The sequence below is a fragment of the Mustelus asterias genome, chromosome 22 (genome assembly GCF_964213995.1).
Source record: "Mustelus asterias chromosome 22, sMusAst1.hap1.1, whole genome shotgun sequence".
Classification (NCBI taxonomy): domain Eukaryota; kingdom Metazoa; phylum Chordata; class Chondrichthyes; order Carcharhiniformes; family Triakidae; genus Mustelus; species Mustelus asterias.
This window is the reverse complement of record NC_135822.1, coordinates 51,058,968-51,079,885: the sequence shown is the minus strand read 5'-3', so window position 1 is coordinate 51,079,885 and position 20,918 is coordinate 51,058,968. Positions and strand designations below refer to the sequence as shown.

At 47.1% G+C, this 20,918-nt stretch overlaps 1 pseudogene; it reads left to right on the top strand.

The window, feature by feature from the left end:
- The window catches only part of LOC144509695 (scavenger receptor cysteine-rich domain-containing protein DMBT1-like), a 391,264-nt pseudogene extending 390,985 nt beyond the window's left edge, over positions 1 to 279 (top strand).
- The last annotated feature ends 20,639 nt before the right edge of the window (positions 280 to 20,918 follow it).

Here is a 20,918-nt window from a genome sequence, read left to right as displayed (position 1 = left end):
TTCAACTAAACTTGAAAATATTATGATAAAACTTGGCCCAATAATTCTCCGCGCTCAAAGTCACTGGCCTCCACAATACAATAGAGTTTTAATTACTGTGGAAATAGACATTTGAAGATATGATTCTAACTGTCCCTCATTACTAATTAACTTCAATTCAAATACTTTTACCTCTCAGTTCCTGCTTTGTCAGACTATGACGATGCTAAGGCTGAAACCATTGACTCTCATCGTGGGCACTTGCTGCTGAACCGGGACGCTGACGTATCTTCACTTTGACAAGTTCCAGTGGTGATCTCCGCACTCTGGGTGAGATAAATCATTGATTGTTCCTCTTCTTAGACAGTCGATCGCGTTCAGTACAACGTAAGTTGATAAGAAATTAGAACAGGATTAGGCCGTTCGAGCCTGATCCGCCCTTCAGTGGATCATCACTGATCAGACATTCATCATATTGACTCTCTTGCCCTTTCCCTGTAACACTCGATTCCTTTACTGATCAATTATGTGCCTATCTCAGCCTTCAATGTTCATAAGGACTCTGCCTCCACAGCTCTGTGTGGCAACGAATTGTAAAGATTCACAACCCGCTGAGAGGAGAATATCCTTCAAATTTCAGTCTTAAATTGGTGTCCATTTATTGTGAGTCTGCGCAGTCTGGTGCTGGAATCTCTAATCGGTGCAACATCCTCTCAGCATTTATCCTGTCAGGCCCCATTAGGATCCTATATTTCAATGAGATCACCTCTCACTCTTCTGAATATCAATGCGTGTAGCGCGAAACTATTTAGCCTTTCCTCCTAAAACTATCCCTGCATGCGTGCAATCATCCTTGGGACCTTTCTTTGAACTGCACCTCATTAAATAGTGTTTCTATTGATTAAGGGACACAAATGTTCAGTCCTCAATTTGTGGTTTTTCCGGTATCAAGTAATAATTACCTGAAACCCCCCGTGCGCTGCCCTTCTATGATTCGTGTACAAGTACCACCGAGTTCCTGTGTATTTTAGCTTCCTGCAGTTTTTCTACAATTAAATAATTCAATATTATTATTTTTCTCCCTTCTAAAAAGAACAATTTCTCATTTTACACTTGGTGCCAATTTTTTGCCCACTCACTTAACCCATCAATATGTCTTTGTAAAATGTTTGCAGCCGTCTCAAAACGTGTATTTCTACCAATTTTAGCGCAATCTTTAAAGTTTTCTCCAGTAGATTTGTTTCCTTCCTCCAAATTATTAAAATATGTTGTAAAGAGTTGAGTCCCTGTCATACCTACTGGCTATAGTTCGCCAAACTGAAAAAGAACCCCTTATCCCCACTCGCTGTTTCCTGCTCATTCGCCAATTTTCTATCAATGCCAATATACTACCTCCAAAATCATGCGCTCTTATGTTATGTCGCCACACTACCAGAAGGACGTGGAGGCTTTAGCGAGAGTGCAGAGGAGGTTTACCAGGATGTTGCCTGGTCGGTAAGGGCTCAGTTATAAGGAGAGATTGGGTCAACTGGGGTTGTTGTCACTGGAAAGACGGAGGATGAGGGGTGACCTGATAGAGGTGTATAAAATTATGAAAGGCATAGATAGGGTGAACGGTGGGAAGCTTTTTGCCAGGTCGGTGGTGACTTTCACGAGGGGTCATAAGTTCAAGGTGAGGGAGGGGGTGCGGGGGGGGGAGGTTTAACACGGATATCAGTAGAACGTATATTTTACAAAGAGGGTGGTGGGGGCCTGGAATGCGCTGCCGGGCAAGGTGGTGGAGGCGGACACACTGGGAACGTTTAAGACTTATCTCGATAGCCACATGAACGGAGTGGGAATGGAGGGATACAAAATAATGGTCTAGTTTGGACCAGGGAGCGGCGCGGGCTTGGAGGGCCGAAGGGCCTGTTCCTGAGCTGTATTGTTCTTTGTTCTTTGTTATTTTAAGAGCTATTTTGGTGAAGACTTCTGGAAGATCGAATGCAACACATCTATTTCTTCCACACTATCCAATCAGATTGACACATCTTTTGAAATATTTAATAAATTGTCAACACAATTTTCCGTCCATGAACCCATACAGACTCGACTTGATGAGATTATGATTTTCCAAATGTGCTGTTGTTACTTCCTTAAAAATTGATTTCAACATTTTACAAATGATTGAATTTGGGGTTATCTATTGTTAGCCGTTCTCTGCCTCCCTCTCCCTTTTTGAATAGTGGTGTCACCTTGGCAGTTTTCCCATTCTTAAGCCCATCTCCATTATCCAAGGATTTCTGGAAGATTGCAATCAATGCAAACATTGTGGCTACTACGTTTAGGATGATAATTGCAAGGCCAGTGGAAAAATCACCCCTTATGCCCGTTAGTTTGTCTAATATTTATTCTCCAGTGATGGACATGGTACTTGACTCCTCCGCCACATTCTGTAGTACTAATGGGGTGTTCGAAATATATTGCATCATAAAGAATATCTGTTTAAGTCCTCTACAATTTCCAGAATCATTTTCCAAGGGGAAGTGGTTTACTTTGAGCTTTCTGCCTTTTTGTATCTTTCGTGAAGATCTTTTGACAGTTTTATATTTCTTGCTAGTCGTAGTATTTTTTTTTTGTCTCCCTATAATATCTTTTTCTACCTTCTTTGCTGGATTATGAATGTCTCCCAGTCTTTGAGCTTATAAATGTCATATGTTTCCTGATAGCGTTTGTCTTTAAAATCAATTCTCTCCTTCACTCCCATGGTGAGCCATGATTGGTTTATCCCTCCCTTGGAATCTTTACTCCTTATCGGGATATAATTTTGCTGAGAGTCATGAATTACCTCCTAGAATTCTGGCTACTGCGTGTTCACTCCCTTCCCTGCTAATCTATCTGCCCAGTTTACTTCATCTAACACTATGCTCACATTGGAATTCCTTTTATTTAATACAAACATGGCTGTTTCTGACAGAGTTCTCACACTCAAACTGATTATTCAATCCTATCATGTTATGATCACAACTTCCCAGGGGATCCTTTATTCCGCCGTCATTTATTAAAGCTGCCTCTTTAACCATGGCCAGTCAAGATTGGTTGTTTCCTGGATTACACCATGATATATTGTTCCAATAATCTATCCATAATGTCCTCTGTGACTTTCTTGCTGCAGCTATCCTTCCCAACTTTATTAAAACAATCAACACAATGATTAAATTGACATATAATTATTGTTCTATTATTTTTACATGCTCCTATTATTTGTTGATATATTGCCTTCCTGCGACGTGGATATTGTTTCAGGGTGTATTCTATCCTCCTACTAATGTATTTTTTCCCTTGCTGTTTTCTACCTCCATCCTCATGGACTCCATTTCATCCATGCCCAGATGCTCTCCCACAAAAGTGCTCATTTCAGCCCTTATTAACAGTGCTACCCCACCATATTCTCCTTCTCTGCTGTCGTTGTGGAAGGTCGAATGTCCCTGAAAATTAAGGTCCCAGCTTTGATTTACTTTCAACCAAGCCTCCGTAAAAGTTATTCACTCAAATCCCGGTACGTTAGTTTGCGATGTCTGTTCATCTAACCTATTCTGAACTCTTTGTGCATTGAGATATAAAGCGTTTAGTGTTGACTTTTTAGCCAATATTAATCATTATTTGCGTTGTGGCCATATTTGCCTCTCGTCCTTGATTAAGCCATCACCCGATTTTGCATTTTATTGTTCTCTCTGTTATTACTGTTTCTCGTGTTTCTCCTTTCTATGCCGCACCGTTTGCATTCCCATCCACTTGTCAGTCCACTTCATTCCTTCCTAACCATACTATCAAATACTCGCCATAGGACGGCATGTCCTGTTCTGGCCAGGATCAACTCGTCCAGTTTGTTTTGATCCCACCCGCTCCCCTCCCCCTCTCACCCCCGCTCCCCGCATCCCCAGAACCGGCCCCAAAGTCCCAGGAATCTAAAACCCGTCACCATAGCACCATTTCCCAGCCGGGTATCAGCTGATATGTCCTTCTGCATATACTTTGACGAACACATGGAGCTGATAGTAACTCTGAAATCACTACATTTGAGGTAATACTTTTCAATTTACTTCCCAACTCCCCATATTCGGCTTTTTGGATCGAATGTTTTTTTTAACCCATTTGATTAAAACCGATGCAAATCATAACAAGTGGCTGCTCAGCGCCCCCTGCACAATATCAGAATAACCACTCGGAGACATCCTTGAGCCGAGCACCAGGGACACGACAGATCGGCCTGGAGTATCGTTTCCAGCCAAAGAAATGCCTTCCAATTTTTCTGACAATTGAATCTCCTATCAATATTGCATTCCCACACCTTCTGCTTCTTTCTCGCACAATGGAGCCAAATATGGTGCCATGAATTGGGATGTTACTCCAATCACATGAGAAGCCACTATCCCAACAGTATCGCAATCAGTCCACCATCAGTGGCACCTCCGCGCCAGGCCCTATATATTTTCCCTGCTTGTTTGCCGAAACTCTAAGGGGCGATTCAGCTTGGTCAATCAACCTAATCTGCACTTTTTGGACCAGATCACCCGGAGGAAAACCACACAGACACGGGGAGAATATGCAAACTTCACAATCAGGTCGGGATTGAAAACGGGGTCTCTGATGCTGTGAGGCAGCAGTGCGAACCACTGTCTCACCGTGCTGCCCTTATTTTGTTTTCATTAATTAAAAAATTCTGGACTGCAGATTGGTATTTAGATTGAAGTAAACCATTAAATTAAATTGCATCATTCCTTCAAACTCAGCCCTGTGACTTCCTGTCTCACGAAGCTCCAGACGAGGCCACACTGAAGAGCCTTTGTTTGTGCCCCGAAATTCAAGGCTTCTGAAGCTACATTAATACTGCTTTCTAATTAAGTAGCTCCAGCTGAGAGGTTATAAAGACTTGATTTCAACCAGTGATTAAAATTCACACAATCATTTCACAATTAGTTCAACACTTCACAAGTACTTGTATTATATTCCAATATTTGAATATTGATGTTTTTGTGCAATGTTTAATTGATTGCTAAATTAATGAACAAAGTTGACTTCAGATTGAAATTTAGTATTTCATGGATACTGTGAGGAAATCCCTGGTCATTTCTGATGTCCTTCATGGAGTCCCATGCTGCGACATTGTTCCACAGGAGCAGGCTGAGGGTAAGGGAGCTTGTGTGTGCACTAATTTATTTTATTTTCTTTTCAGTTAAATTAGTGAAAAAAATCGGAGGTTTTTTTCTAAACAGGAAATAGGCCCAGCAACAGCCTGGGAAGGTTTTGGAGGGCTTAAAAGTAGGCCACACCTTTGAGCGGACAGCGTCGTTAGCGGGCAGCGGAGTGAGCAGGGGACAGAGTGAGAGCTAAAAGGGCTTTGGCTCACAGGGCTTCGGCGAAGGCGAGGAAGGTTGTTTGTTTGTTTTTCTTCGGTTACACCCCCTTTTTGTTTTATCCCCAAAACTAAAAAGGACATGACTGGTATGAGTGGGAGGCCAGTATACTGCATTCGGTGTGGGGTGTGGGAGTTCCTGGAGACAACTTGCCTCCCGGAAGTCCATATCTGTGCCAGATGTGTGGAACTGCATCTCCTGAAGGATCGTGTAAGGGAGCTGGAGCTGAGGCTCGATGAACTCAGTTTAGTTAGGGAAAATGAGAGAGTAATAGATAAAAGTTATAGTCAGGTAGTGACACCAGGGTCTCAGAAGGAAGACACGTGGGTCACGGTTAGGAGGGGTAATAGTCAGAAGGGTGATGTGCCAGAAAGTACCCCAGTGGCAGTCTCCCATAAAAGAAAGGAATGGGCAACAGATGGGAGAAGGGAAGGGAGTGAGCAGTCTGTGGAGGGATCCCCTGTGGTTGTCCCCCTCCAAAATAGGTATATTGTTTTGGATTCTGTGGAGGGGGATGACCCTCCAGGGGTAAGCCACGAGGACCAGATCGCCTCCACGGAGACAGGCTCAGGGGTCCGGAAGGGAAAGAAGGGGTTTAGGAGAGCGATCGTTGTGGGGGACGCAATGGCTAGAGGCACGGACAGGCGGTAATGTGGGACTGAATGAGAATCCAGGATGGTAGTCTGCCTCCCTGGTGCCGGGGTACTGGATGTCTCCGAGAGGGTAGGAAGCATATTTAAAAAGGAAGGTAGTCAAACGGATGTGATTGTACACATTGGGGGAAATGATGTAGGTAGGAAGAGCAGGGGGGTCATACGAGAGAAATTCAGGGAGTTGGGTGCTAGGCTAAAAAGTAAGACCTCCAGGGTAGCAATATCTGGACTGCTCCCGGTGCCTAGTGCAAGTGAGGCTCGGAACAGGGAGATTCTACAGTTGAACGCGTGGCTAAAGGACTGGTGCAAGAGGGAGGGTTTTAAATTCATAGATAACTGGGAAATCTTCAAGTCAGGATGGCAACTGCACAGAAAGGATGGGTTACACATTAACTGGAAGGGAGCAAATATCCTGGCTGGGAGTTTTGCTAGAGTGTTTCGGCAGGATTTAAACTAGTGTGGCAGGGGGGTGGGGAACAAAACAGGAGGTCAGTAAATACTGAGGCTGGGGTCGAGCTGGGGGCCAGGGCAAGGCTAGCTAAGAAGAGGAGCACTCTGGAGGAGGAGGACCTGACTGGGCCTGGAGGTCTGGAGTGCATCTGCTTCAATGCGAGGAGTGTAACGGGTAAAACAGACGAACTTAGGGCTTTAATGCTTGTGCGGAATTTGGATGTGGTTGCGGTGACGGAAACTTGGTTAAAAGAAGGACAGGACTGGCAGTTGAATATTCCGGGGTATAAGTGTTTTAGGCGAGACAGAGGAGGGGCTAAAAAAGGTGGGGGAGTAGCGATATTAGTTCAGGAGCATATTACCGCGGTGCAGAGGGTAGACAACTTAGAGGGGTCATGTACTGAGTCGCTGTGGGTGGAACTCAGAAACAGGAAGGGTGCAGTCACTATGCTGGGGGTGTACTACAGACCACCCAACAGCCCACGGGAAGTGGAGGAAAGGATATGTCAGGAGATTCTGGATAGGTGCAGAAAACATAGGGTTGTTGTAGTGGGGGACTTTAATTTCCCTGGCACAGACTGGAAAGTGCTGAGAGCTGGGGGACCGGACGGGGAGGAATTTGTAAAATGCGTACTGGAAGGTTCTTTGGAACAGTATGTAGATAGCCCGACTAGAGAGGGGGCTATACTGGACCTCGTTCTGGGAAATGAGCCCGGTCAGGTCGTCAAAGTTTCAGTAGGGGAACATGTGGCAAATAGTGACCACAACTCTGTTAACTTTAGGATAGTAATGGACAAGGATGAGTGCTGTCCTACGGGCAGGGTGCTAAATTGGGGGAAGGCTGACGATAGCCGGATTAGGCAGGAATTGGTGGATGTTGATTGGGAGAGGATGTTCGAGGGTAAGTCCGCGTCTGGCATGTGGGAGTCTTTTAAGGAACTATTGATAAGGCTGCAGGATAGGCATGTGCCTGTAAAAAGGAAAGATAGGAAAGGTAGGATTCGAGAGCCGTGGATAACCAGGGAAATTGAGGATCTGATTAAAATGAAAAGGGAGGCGTACGTTATGTTCAGGCAACTGAAAACAGATGGAGCTCTGGAGGAATACAGAGAGAGTAGGAAAGATCTCAAATGGGGAGTTAGAAGGGCAAAAAGAGGTCACGAGATGTTCTTGGCAGGCAGGATTAAGGAGAATCCTAAGGCATTCTATTCATACGTTAGGAACAAAAGAGTTGTCAGGGAGAAAATCGGACCTCTCAGGGACAAAGGAGGGGAATTATGCTTAGAACCCAAGGGAATAGGGGAGATCCTAAATGAATACTTTGCGTCGGTATTCACTAAGGAGAGGGGCGTGTTAACCGGGAGTGTCTTGGAGGGAGGTGTTGACCCGTTAGAGAAAATCTCCATTACAAGAGAGGAAGTGTTAGGTTTTTTAGGGAACATTAAAACTGACAAAGCCCCAGGGCCTGATGGCATCTATCCTCGACTGCTCAGGGAGACGAGAGGTGAAATTGCTGGGCCTCTGACGGAAATCTTTGTCGCTTCTTTGGACACGGGTGAGGTCCCTGAGGATTGGAGGATAGCGAATGTGGTCCCGTTGTTTAAGAAGGGTAGCAGGGATAACCCAGGAAATTATAGGCCGGTGAGCTTGACGTCCGTGGTAGGGAAGTTGTTGGAGAGGATTCTTAGAGACAGGGTGTATGTGCATTTAGAACGGAACAATCTCATTAGTGACAGACAGCATGGTTTTGTCAGAGGGAGGTCGTGCCTTACAAATTTGGTGGAGTTTTTTGAGGAAGTGACAAAAACGGTTGATGAAGGAAGGGCCGTGGATGTCGTCTATATGGATTTCAGTAAGGCATTTGACAAAGTCCCACATGGCAGGTTGGTTAAGAAGGTTAAGGCTCATGGGATACAAGGAGAAGTGGCTAGATGTGTGGGGAACTGGCTTGGCCATAGGAGACAGAGGGTAGTGGTCGAAGGGTCTTTTTCCAGCTGGAGGTCTGTGACCAGTGGTGTTCCGCAGGGCTCTGGACTAGGACCTCTGCTATTTGTGATATATATAAATGATTTGGAAGAAGGTGTAACTGGTGTAATCAGCAAGTTTGCGGATGACACGAAGATGGCTGGAATTGCGGATAGCGAAGAGCATTGTCGGGCAATACAGCAGGATATAGATAGGCTGGAAAATTGGGCGGAGAGGTGGCAGATGGAGTTTAATCCGGATAAATGCGAAGTGATGCATTTTGGAAGAAATAATGTAGGGAGGAGTTATACAATAAATGGCAGAGTCATCAGGAGTATAGAAACACAGAGGGACCTAGGTGTGCAAGTACACAAATCCTTGAAGGTGGCAACACAGGTGGAGAAGGTGGTGAAGAAGGCATATGGTATGCTTGCCTTTATAGGACGGGGTATAGAGTATAAAAGCTGGAGTCAGATGATGCAGCTGTATAGAACGCTGGTTAGGCCACATTTGGAGTACTGCGTCCAGTTCTGGTCGCCGCACTACCAGAAGGACGTGGAGGCTTTGGAGAAAGTGCAGAGAAGGTTTACCAGGATGTTGCCTGGTATGGAGGGTCTTAGCTATGAGGAGAGATTGGGTAGACTGGGGTTGTTCTCCTTGGAAAGACGGAGAATGAGGGGAGATCTAATAGAGGTGTACAAGATTATGAAGGGGATAGATAGGGTGAACAGTGGGAAGCTTTTCCCAGGTCGGAGGTGACGATCACGAGGGGTCACGGGCTCAAGCTGAGAGGGGCGAAGTATAACTCAGACATCAGAGGGACGTTTTTTACACAGAGGATGGTGGGGGCCTGGAATGCGCTGCCAAGTAGGGTGGTGGAGGCAGGCACGCTGACATCGTTTAAGACTTACCTGGATAGTCACATGAGCTGCCTGGGAATGGAGGTATACAAACGATTGGTCTAGTTGGACCAAGGAGCGGCACAGGCTTGGAGGGCCGAAGGGCCTGTTTCCTGTGCTGTACTGTTCTTTGTTCTTTGTTCTTTGACAGCTTTCTGAATTGATTATCGCCTCTGATTATTACTGCAATCTCCCGCCCTCTTGTGTGGAATCTACTCGCTCTGGTGTGCAGTCGACCAAAGAATAATGCGGCATTTGTTTTTAGTTCCTGTCGCGAATGCGCAGAATTGAATTAAACAAAGAATCTATTTTAAGCCCAACGTTCACTAAAAATATGTCTACCCCCACAGTGTACAGTAGATTCGCATTGACCCCTCTTGTCGGTTCTTTCCACGCCAGCTAAGAATAACAATGCAATATGTGGCACAAGCTGGGGTTTTACCTGTCACTGGGCAGTGACAATGCATCTCCGAAGTTATACATACACAATATACTGTTAAACCGTATTTTGATGACATTTTGCAATGGGCGTGCCAGTGGAGGGATGTGACCTGTCTCACGTGGTTTCTGCTGTGATTTCCTGCAGTATTTTCATTGGTGTATTACATTGAAGGTGTCGGAGAAAATGTGCAGTGTGTTTTGCATAGAAAGAAACAGCCAGTTGAGCTGGAATATAATACAAGTACTTCTGAAGTGTTGAACTGATTGTGGAAATGATTGTAATCCTCACTCATTTCTCTTTTACCGTTTCAGGTCATAGTCATCAACAAATCCAGGATGTGACGTCCTCAGACATATGAATCATGGCACTAAATGAAAGCGAACGCCCCTGAACTTTTCCACAAATATCGCCATGTCGAATATGCTTTAAGTCCAGTTGTTTTTGTATCAATAGGTTGTTACTTCATGCTGTGTTTTGCCTTTTTTTGTTTTGCGTGAAAAAGTAAACGTTCGGTTCAATGAACAATGAGAAACAACGGAGAATATATCTCGAGTGTTGCACTGTCCATATTAAAGCTGTAACATCGCATTGCATTGCGGAACGGAGCAGTTACTATAATTCAAAATTTGATGTGTATTTTTGTCAAGTGCATTTGAAATTTATTTCGTAAAAGCTTTTCTTTAAATAAAGATTAGGGCAGATAAATACATGATTTGTTTCCGTTATCGTCATTTAATGCACTCTAGATTGTCATGGAGGCGAGGGGGAGGGTCCACTGCATTTCCCAAGCAACTGAATACAACATGATGTTGCGTCCCAGCACTACCGCTCGTACTCGGCACCGTTGTGTGCGCCGGGAGATGTGAAGATGCTGGTCAGATTTCCATGTCTCCTTTTCATTATAATTTCACAAGATTTATATCCAGTAATCCATTAGTTTTCATTTACTCCAGATCAGCCCCTGCACTATCGCCCGGCAATTCTAACCATCCTTCGGTCGTTACGGCCATTAAAATAAAAATATGCATCAGCTGAAGGCCGTCATTTGACAAATACATAAATACTGGGAATGGTGATAAAACTGAACAATTAAGTACCATGTTCTGAGCGCAGATTAAGACGGAAATGTTTAAATATCGGCCCACCTCGCTCGCGCTTGTTTTCTGCCACTGAACTTGCTGTATTCCGCTGTGTCAGGTCCACAACGACTTGTTGTCAATAAAGTTGTTGAGAAGAGAGTCGCAGAGACAGTGGCACCAGTGGTTGGAGGAGAGGGTTTATTTATTAGTATCACAAGTAGGCTTACCTTGACATGCAATGAAGTTACTGTGAAATCCACAGTGACGCCTGTTCGGGTAGACTGAGTGAGTATTTAGCATGCCCAATCCTCCGTTAACACATCTTTCTGAATGTGGGAGGAAACCAGAGCACCCGGAGGAAACCCACACGGACATGGGGAGTACGTGCAGACTTCGCATAGAAAATGACCAAGCTAGGAATTGAACCCGATTCCTTGGCACTGTCTCGCAGCAGTGCTAACCACTGTGCCACCATGCGAGTGAGGAGGAGGAGAAACAGAAACACCAGCTGTGGGAGGAGAGTGACAGAGCCAGAGGGGGAGAGGCAGTGACACCAGCGATGGTTTGAGTGAGTGACCGAGGGAGGGGGGAAACAAAGCTATAGCGGTGGGAAGATAGAGTGACAGAACCAGAGGGGAAAAGACAGCAACTCCAGGGATTGGAGGAGAGAGTGACAAGGCGAAAAAGGGAGAGACAGTGACACCAGCCGTGATCGGGGTGACAGAGCGAGAGGACGAGAAACAGGGGCATCAGCGGTGGGAGAAGAAAGTGACAGAGCGAGAAGGGGGGAGCACAGCTGCCCCACCAGTGGGATGAGAGAGTGACAGAGCGAAGGGGAGAGTGACAGCGACACCAGCGGTGGGAGGAAAGAGTGCAGAGAGAGAGAGGGAGTGACACACCGACACCAGCGGTGGGAGAAGAGAGTGCCAGGTGAAGAAGCAGTCAAATTGCTTCAAATTTCTGTCAAATTGGGGAATTGTGAGGTTATTCGTGAAAGAGTTCAGAAACATGTTGGGTGTAACGTTGGGTGTAATCATACAAGGAAATGGGAAATTTGGCATACATTAGGAATTCATTAACTAATCGCTTACTGTACAACAATAAAGAAATATTGTCCGGTAAATGGACGACCCCATATTGCAAATAGTGGCCCCTCGCTCTAGATTCTTCAGCAAGAGAGAACATTCTTTCCACATCTACACTTTCAGTACCCTTCATGATCTTAGAAGTTTTGATCAAATCGCTCCTTACTCTCCTAAACTGCAGTGAATGCAAACCTGATCTCGCCAAACTTATTTTACCAGCAACCAGCCCTTTACAGATATTAGTGCAGGACACTTTTTCTGAACTGCTTCCAATAAATTTGCATCTTTCCTTAAATAAGGAGACCAGAGATGTACACAAGTCTCCTGTTATCATCTCACCAATGCCCTATCTAACTGAAGCACAACCTCCCGAATGTTGTATTCATTTCCCCTCACAGTAAATTTTACCCTTCCATTCGCTTTCCCAATGACTTGCTGCAGCTGGATACTAGCTTTTTTGCGATTCAAGCACCAGGACACCCAGATCGCTCTGCATTTCAGAGCTCTACCGCCTCTCATCATTTGGATAATGAGCTTCTTTCGTATTATTCGCATCAACATTGCGAATTTCCCTCTACTTCACTTCATATTCCATTTGTCAGGTATTTGCCTCCTTCTGCCCTCATCACAATTGTCAACCAATATTTGTGTCATGAGCAAATTTAGCAACCGTTCTTTCAGTCCCTTCATCCAAGTAATTTACATACAAATTGTAAAAAGGTTGTGAACCCAGCACAGATGCCGATGGCACACCACTCGTCACAGCCGTTCAAACAATTCTCCGTTTCCTGTTGGCTAGCCAACCTTCCATCGGTGCAGACACGTTATCCCATATATCAATAAATTACATTTTGTGCAAAACCTTAATGTGGAGACAGCTGACAAGGTGACAGAGTAAAAAAAAAGATCTGTCAATGTGGTGACGCATTTCATCTGCTACCAGGACATCGACAAATTGAGATAAGATGGCGGATATATCAACCTCAACATTTCATAAACCACTCATCCCTCACTAACCTCCCACCTCTTACAACTCTATCCCAACCACTCATAAGATCGGGAGATGGAAAATGTGTCAGAGGGAGAGAGAACTGGAGAGAGAAACAAAAAACATTGAGAGCGCCTGATACTTTCACAAGCCAGACTATGAGATGTCCCTTCACTAGAGAGAGAGAGAGAGAGAGGGTGAAGCATTGAGATAATGGGGAGACAGTGAGGAGGAGAGACCGTGAGAGGAAGCGCTAGCGAGAGGGGGAGACTACGATAGAGGATGACAGCAAGTGGGAAGTTAGAAAGTGGGGGGGGGGGGGTCTCGGATGGAGGGGGGGGGAGGGCGCGGGAGCAAAAGACAAGGGGAGAGAGCAAGAGCAAAGGGATAGAGCAGAAGGGAGAAATATCGAGAGCGGGAGGCAGGGAAACGAGGCAACTGGAGAATGGGAAAAAGAGGGAGCGATGATAGGGCGAAGAAGACGTAGCGAGAAGGAAACAGCGGGAGGGAGATAGGTAGCTGGAGGGCGAGAGAGAGAGAGCAACAGAGAGCAAGAGAAAGAGGCAGAAAGAGGAGGAGAGCGAGACAAAGGGAGAAAGAGGGAGAGACAGTGTGAAGTAAAGAGTGAGAGACAGCAGGAGAGAGGGAGAGAGAAGGACGGAGAGTGGGAGACTCGCATCGGGAAATTTGCCCATCACCTTCACATCATTTGCCATTTTGTAACCTTCCAGTCAATGCAGACATGAAGCCTGTGAGTCATGGGCAGTCGCACTCTGTGTGGGAAGGACGCTGTCTCGGCTGAATTCCGGATGAAGGGAATGCATTCCAGCTAGAAAACGTGGACATTAATCTCACTGAAGCAGGGGGTGATATTCTTGTATCTGTCAGTGTGTAGATGATGAGGCGGGGGCACTGTGGGTCACTTTCAATAGAGACTGGATCACAAAGCCAAGAGAGGGTGACCGAGGTTTAGAAAAGTTTCTATTCCTGTGCATGAGCGTCTTTGGCAAGGTCACCATTTATTTAAAAAGAAAACTTTATTATCCTTCTGAATGTGGCTGTGAGCCAACTGCTTGAACCCGTGGTGTTGGTAAATCCACTGTGATCTTCAGAGACATTTCCAGGTTTTTGTCTCAGCGAAGGTGAGAGAATGGTGACACAGAACCAGGACAGTAACATATGCGTCTTGGAAGGTAACCTGCAGGTGTTGATTTGCGAACTTATTGCCTGTACTTCTCCTTCTAAGTGATAGAGGTCCTGTGTGTGGAAGATGCTGCAGAACGGGGTTTGGGGACTTATATATTGTTTGTTATATATTCAACGCACTGCTGTCATTGTGTGACAGTGAGGAAGGGAATGAATATTAAACTTGTCGGGGAAAGGGGGCGAGATGGGATGGTGAGGGAGGTGAGGGGAAGTAGTTGGAGGGGCTGTGGCAGTGTCGCAGAAGCGATGTTTCGATACTGGCTGCTCTCAAACCTCTTCTCTATTGTGAATCTACTTTCAGCCCCGTATGTAATAAACTGCAAGGAAGAGATGTGTTTTTGCTTCTGAATGTGAACTAACCAATTGATTTAGAAGAAAGTTCAGGATATCTTTGGGGCTTTTGGGAAATTTCAGTCCTGAACTGAAGCCATTGAGCTGAAAATGTAATAAAAATGAAACCCTCTTTTTACCTCTGATGAAGAGTCACATGGACTGGAAACGTTAACTCTGTTTCTCTCTTGACTCAAGAACCCAAACAACTGACTGGGTCTAAGATGTTTCTGGACCCTCAGGATTTTTGCACCATTTTCAGTGCAGTTCAATATTCAACACTAGTCGAATGTTTTATTTTTATTGTATTTGACTGAGTATTTCCGTGGTAATAAATACAGAAAACAAAACATTAGCGTGCAAAATCGCGAATTCAATTCAAATTTGCAAATCGGGCGTTCAGGAATACAATGTGTACTTCGTACGTGGGAGAGTCGGTTTGAATTCTAAATCTATATTATAACACCATTATAACATGGTGTTAGCTGAATCAAATAAGAAATTGCGTTCATATAGCGCCTTTAGGGGAGATATTGTGTTGTCTCGGTATTGGATTACATCACGGTCTCACTGTTTATATCACAACTGTGATGCATGCACATGGATTATCCGTGTATTTGTCGAAAAAAAATATCTTTCTACGTCAAATTATATTGGGCTGAAATGTGGAAAGAATACAGATCTCTGAAACCAGCAGAGTGATGAAACGCATTTACATCCTGACTAAAAAGTCGAAATCACATCATGACGGTGATGTTTATTCGAATTGTTTTGAATGATGATCAGTGTAATGTTTTAGAATACGACCCAGTGTTGTTATAGCCCAGTGGTTAAGCTGATGGACTGGATATACATGGGAGTCTTCCGGTTCGAATCCTGCCCAACATGTTTCCCCTATTCCTCATTCAGTTTCAAGTTTCACCACGTTCCTTTGGGATGGATCATGCCTCACCCGGAAGGGTAACCTCTGCCTTTCAACAATGAGAGATGTTTTTCTAATCCTTATTCACGGAATGTCTGCCTTAAGTACACGAATGATCGGCCTAATGGGTGGCAGTGGTCTTTCTGAGCCTCTGTCCCTTTGTGTAAGTCACTCTATGTTTAATTATATATGTGTCTGCCTGTGTGCACAGATGCGCGTGTGTACGTTCGTGTGCAAGTTCCTGCTTCTCCCTGTCTGCGTTATTTTCGTTCATTTATCCTGTGTTGTTTTTAATTAGTTGTGTGCTTGTCAGGTGCTTTTCCTCAAATAGCTCTCCAATTCCCTTTTCAAAATTGTTAATGAAATTACCTACTGCCACCTCTGCGATCCCATCAAACATGCTCCCGTCCTTTCTCTGTCGTTTGCCACTGCCTTGATATCCATGACCCCTGGCAATTGACTTTAAAGCAGAGGGAATCATTTCCTGCATACTCCATCCAGACCTCACATCGGGAAAACCACGATTAGGTTATTTTCTAATCTTCTATGTTCGAAGCACAACAACTCAAACTTCTCCAACAACTCCTTATAACTGAAGCATTTCATCTTTGAAAATCTTCCAAAAGGTCTCCGCTGTCCCCTTCCTAATCTCTGTGCTGAAGTGGTGGCCTGCAGTAAACACAATACTCCTCATGAAGATCGAAATGTTAATGTTAAAGTTCCACACAATCCTGGTGCTTTTATAAACGATTGCTCGAATTGATAAATCTATTGGGAGTCACCGGCAATCTCCAATTTCAGGATAACCTTGGATTACTTTTAACCTTGGACTGCACGATTGTTTAATGTAGACCTGGTCAATGACCATCATTGAGATTCACCTGAACATTTCAATAAATATTCCATTGTTTTCTTAATAAATATTCGAACATTTGCACCGTCTCTGCGAGTGTCACAGTTGGCGATGAAGCAATGTTAAATGGACAGCTTAATGTGACTGGATAACCATTTGGATTTATAGAAGTGTTGCCAGAACTGGGAAATTGCGACGATGAGGAAAGATCGGCTTGGCCAGGGTTGTTTTGCTGAGAACACATGAGGCTGAGGGGAGACCAAACTGAGCTGTCCAAAAATCTGAGGGGCCGAAACAGGTTGGAGAGGAAACAGCAGTTTCCCCGGAGCAGGGAGACGTCACTTACCGGGGGAGTGGGGTTCGCACAGATTGAAGGGGATTGCAGGGAGGATTAAAGGGGATATTAGGAAGAAGCTTTTCACTCAGAGTGTAGTGGGTGTCTGGAATTCGTTGTGTCAACTGGTGGTTCAGACAGAAACCCTTCGACTCACTCGATCAACACCCGGATCTGTAGCTGAAATGTTGTAACCTGTAAAGATGGGGCGAGGGATTGGGTCACTAGAAGGTGGGATTAGAATGGAATGCTAGTTTCTATTTCTCGAGCTGGTGCACCATGGGATGGGCTGAATGGCCCCTTTCTATGCCGTAACCTTTTCTCTGCTTTCTCTTACCCTATCGGTGGGCCAGGTGGAGGAATGAGTTGTTTTTAAATAAGAAACAATAGGAGGAAGGCGGGGGAGGTGGGGGGGGGGGGGGGGGGCGGGGGCGGAGGGTGGATATTGAGGCAACGCTGAGATCACCCCCCCACCCAATAATCAAAGTGAGTTAGAAATCCCCCCGCCCGCCCCGTGTTCAAAACAAATACATTTGCCCGAGTGGCAGCACGGTGACACAGTGTTTAGCACTGCTGCCTCACAGCGCCAGTGACCTGAGTTCGATTCCAGCCTTGGGTCACTGTATGAGTGGGGTCTGCACGTTCTCCCCGTGTCTGCATGGGTTTCTTCCGGGTGGTCCGGTATCCTCCCACATTCCAAAGATGTGTGGGTTAGGGGGATTGGAGGATGAATATGCAGGGTTAGGGGAATCGGGTAAGATGCTCTGTCGATGCAGACTCGATGCTCTGTAGGGATTCTATGGTTTTAATTGGGGCTGGTTTGATACCTGGGGAAGAGCGTCAAGCTGCTGCGGGGACAATTCACTCTCTGGCTTTAAACGCTCTGCAATGCAGAGACTGGAGAGGAGTGTACAACAGGGAGCAGCATTGCAGCTTCTTTCCCCCCATTGAAACTGGGATTGTTGCTCCATCTGCTGCACCATCCCAACCACATCCACTGGGGGCAACCTGGACAATGGGCTGCAGGGAGACCTGCGCCTACGCCACAATCACACCCACCGCCGGCGGCCATCTTGCGTTGGCGTGGGAGAACGGCTGGCGGCCATCTTGCGTTGCCAGTGGAGACGGTCGGCCCTCGTTTTAGGTCAAACCAAATAAACAAACTCAGTGGAGACGGCCGGCGGCCATGTCAGGGCGACAGCTTCAATGGGGCGGCGACCCGCCCGCTACCCTCTGGGAGAATTCCCCTCATGCGCATGCGCACAGGCAGCTACATGTTAATCTTCTTTAAATGTTGATGATTTTAATTACGATCCTCTCGTCACAATTTCGGTTCCTGCTCGATTCACGAACGTCGCTTCATTTTCTATTTTTTAAAAATGTGACCTGCGCGATGCCGTCTGGGCGAAAGTTCTGCACATGCGCAGTTCAGCCGCCGGCATTTTGATATAAATATGCATTTTATTTAATTTTAATTCCGTTCCTGGCGGGTTGTCCGGCTCAGAATTTCTCTCACTTTCTCCTTTTTATTGAAAAATAAAAGGCTGGGAGGGGCCCGCGGTGACTTCATAACAATATGGCGACGGTCCCGCCCCTCCATAGACCACGGATGTTCCACCTCTGAGCAGCGTCCAGGCATATTCCGTATGCATGGAGCCATTCCTGCGCCTCTTGCGGAGGAGTTTGTCAGGTTTGGCCCTGCACGGACCGGACGTAGGGGTGGTCCTGTCAGCTTACGACGATGATGTGCTCCTCATGTTCACGGACCCGGCTGACCTGCGGAGGATGCGAGAATGCCAGGCGGTGTACTCCGCCGTGTCCTCCGCCAGGATCAACTGGGCCAAGTGCTCTGGATTCCTTGTCAGAGACGGACCACCTTCCGGAGGAGCTCAGGCCTTTTACCTGGAGCAGGACCAACTTCCTCTACTTGGGGACCCATCTCTGCCCAGCCGAGGAATCCTGGCCGGTGAACTGGCGAGAGCTGGAGGCCAAAGTCTCCGCCTGCCTGAATCGCTGGACAGGACTGCTCCGAGTGCTGTCCTACGAGTTTATGCGAGTTCGCGTCATAAACCAGCTGGTCGCCCCCATGCTGTGGTACCGGCTGGTCCCTTTGACCCCTCCCCCTGGCTTTGTCGCCGATATCCAGAAACCCCACCTGCGGTTCTTCTGGGACAATCGACTGCACTGGGTCCCTGCTGCGGTTCTGTAACTCCCGCTTGAGGAGGGCGGACAAGGTCTGGTGTGCCTCTGCACTCAGATAGCGACCTTCCGCCTCCAGGCCCTGCAGAGGCACCTTTACGTTGAGCCCCCTCCACAATGGTGTGCTATGGCGACGTATTTCTTCCGCCAGTGGCACGGCCTCAATTATGACGTGCAGCTCCTGCATATCGAACTGGGGCGTGCTTCGACCGCCCTGCAGGTGTTGCCCGTCTTTTATGAGGACCTCCTCACTGTCTGGAACACGGTCGCCTCGCGACGCAGTTCCCCCCCATCAGGAGTAGCGGCTCTCGTGCGAGAGCCGCTGCTCAGGAATCCGCTCCTCGAGCCGTATAACTTCAGGTGGCTGGCGGAGAGGAGGGCTGTGGACGCCGGGGTGACCAGAATCGGGGACGTGCTCGATGGCGGAGGGGCGGGCTGGATGAGTCCCCGCGTCCTGTCTGAGCGCACGGGGACGACCGTCCGGCACGCGGCCAAAGTCATCCTGGACCTTAGGACGGTCGTGCTCGGCCCCGAAACTGCACGCAAACTCGAGGCAGCGCAGGCGTGCGGTGGGATCCCGCCCGAGCATTCCCCTGTTCGGATGGAATTCCACATTAGCCCAAAACCTCAACCCCCCTCCCTGGGTGAGGTGCCCCACAGCCTGAGCCGCCTCGCGGAAATGTCCTCCATGCCTTTTTCTACCGCACGGAGGCGTTTCCTGTGCGGGCTGCTGCTGCACACCTTCCACTACCGCCTCCTCGCCTGTCCCCCGGATACATCTTGGCGGGCCTTGTTGCCGCAGGGCGGCGGGGGTCCCCACTGGAGGTCCCTCTAAGGAGGGATCTCCCCCAATTATGTCGGGGACCTGGGGTGGAGGGTGATGCATGCAGCAGTGCTGCACAACCGTAGGATTCACTGGTTCCCAGGCTCCAAAGACTGCCCTTTCTGTTGCTTTGTGGAGTCCATGGACCATGTCTATGTAGTGTGTCTTAGGCTGCACTCCCTTTATGTTTTCCTAAAGAACCTTTTATTTATGTTTTGTTTGCAGTTCAGTCCCACGCTCCTGATCTACGGCCACCCGGTGCAGAGAGGGGAGGGTCGGGATGGCGACCTCCTTGTGAACCTGCTCCTGGGCCTGGTGAAATGTGGCATTTACCGGTCCAGGCAGCGAGCGATCGAGGGGGCCGTCCACCCTGGCTGTCTGCCCCTCTACTGCGGCTATGTTCGCGGCCAGGTGTCCCTGGAGAGGGAGCATGCGGTGTCCACAGGCGCGGTTGACGCCTTCCGCGCCCGCTGGGCACAGTAGGGGTTGGGGTGCATTATCGACCCGAATAATCACATTTTAATTTGATGTTTTTAAGTTTCCTTTGTACTTTGATTTCTGTTCGGGCTGTTGCCCCTCCTTTTGGGGAGCTGCCCCTTTTACTTTGTCCTGACTTAATCTGAGTTTGTTTATTTGGTTTGACCTAAAAAGAGGGCAGCGTCCAGGCGCTGATGACACTGGGTGGAGAAGCAGCTGGGAGCGCTACAGCAACCCCTGGCGACCAGGAGGAGAAACAGCAGCCGCACCAGTGGAGTCTCTGCCCAAAAGCTTCCCCAGTTCAGCTGTTCAGAGGCACTGGGAACCAGTTCAAATGTAAGCAGCTTCTCAAATTTACCCCCATCCACACCCGCCTCCCTCCCTCCATCCCTCCCGACAACAAGAACCATTCATTCAGCACAACAGCTTCCCTCTCATTCCCCCAGCCTGTATTCCAGACTTTATCAAATTCACTTTGCTCCCAGTTACACCGTTAGATATTACAATTAAAACTTCATCATCTCTCCAATTTAATATTTGTTCAGGGTGATCACAGACATCAGATCAATAATCAATGCAACTCCCAGTGGGTGAGAAATCGACTGGAGGCGGCACGATAGCACAGTGGTTAGCACTGCTGCTTCACAGCTCCAGGGACCTGAGTTCGATTCCCGGCTTGGGTCACTGTCTGTGTGGAGTTTGCACATTCTCCTCGTGTCTGCGTGTGTTTCCTCCGGGTGCTCCAGTTTCCTCCCACAGTCCAAAGACGTGCGGGTTAGGTTGATTGGCCATGCTAAAAAATTGTCCCTTAGTGTCCTGAGATGCATAGGTTAGAGGG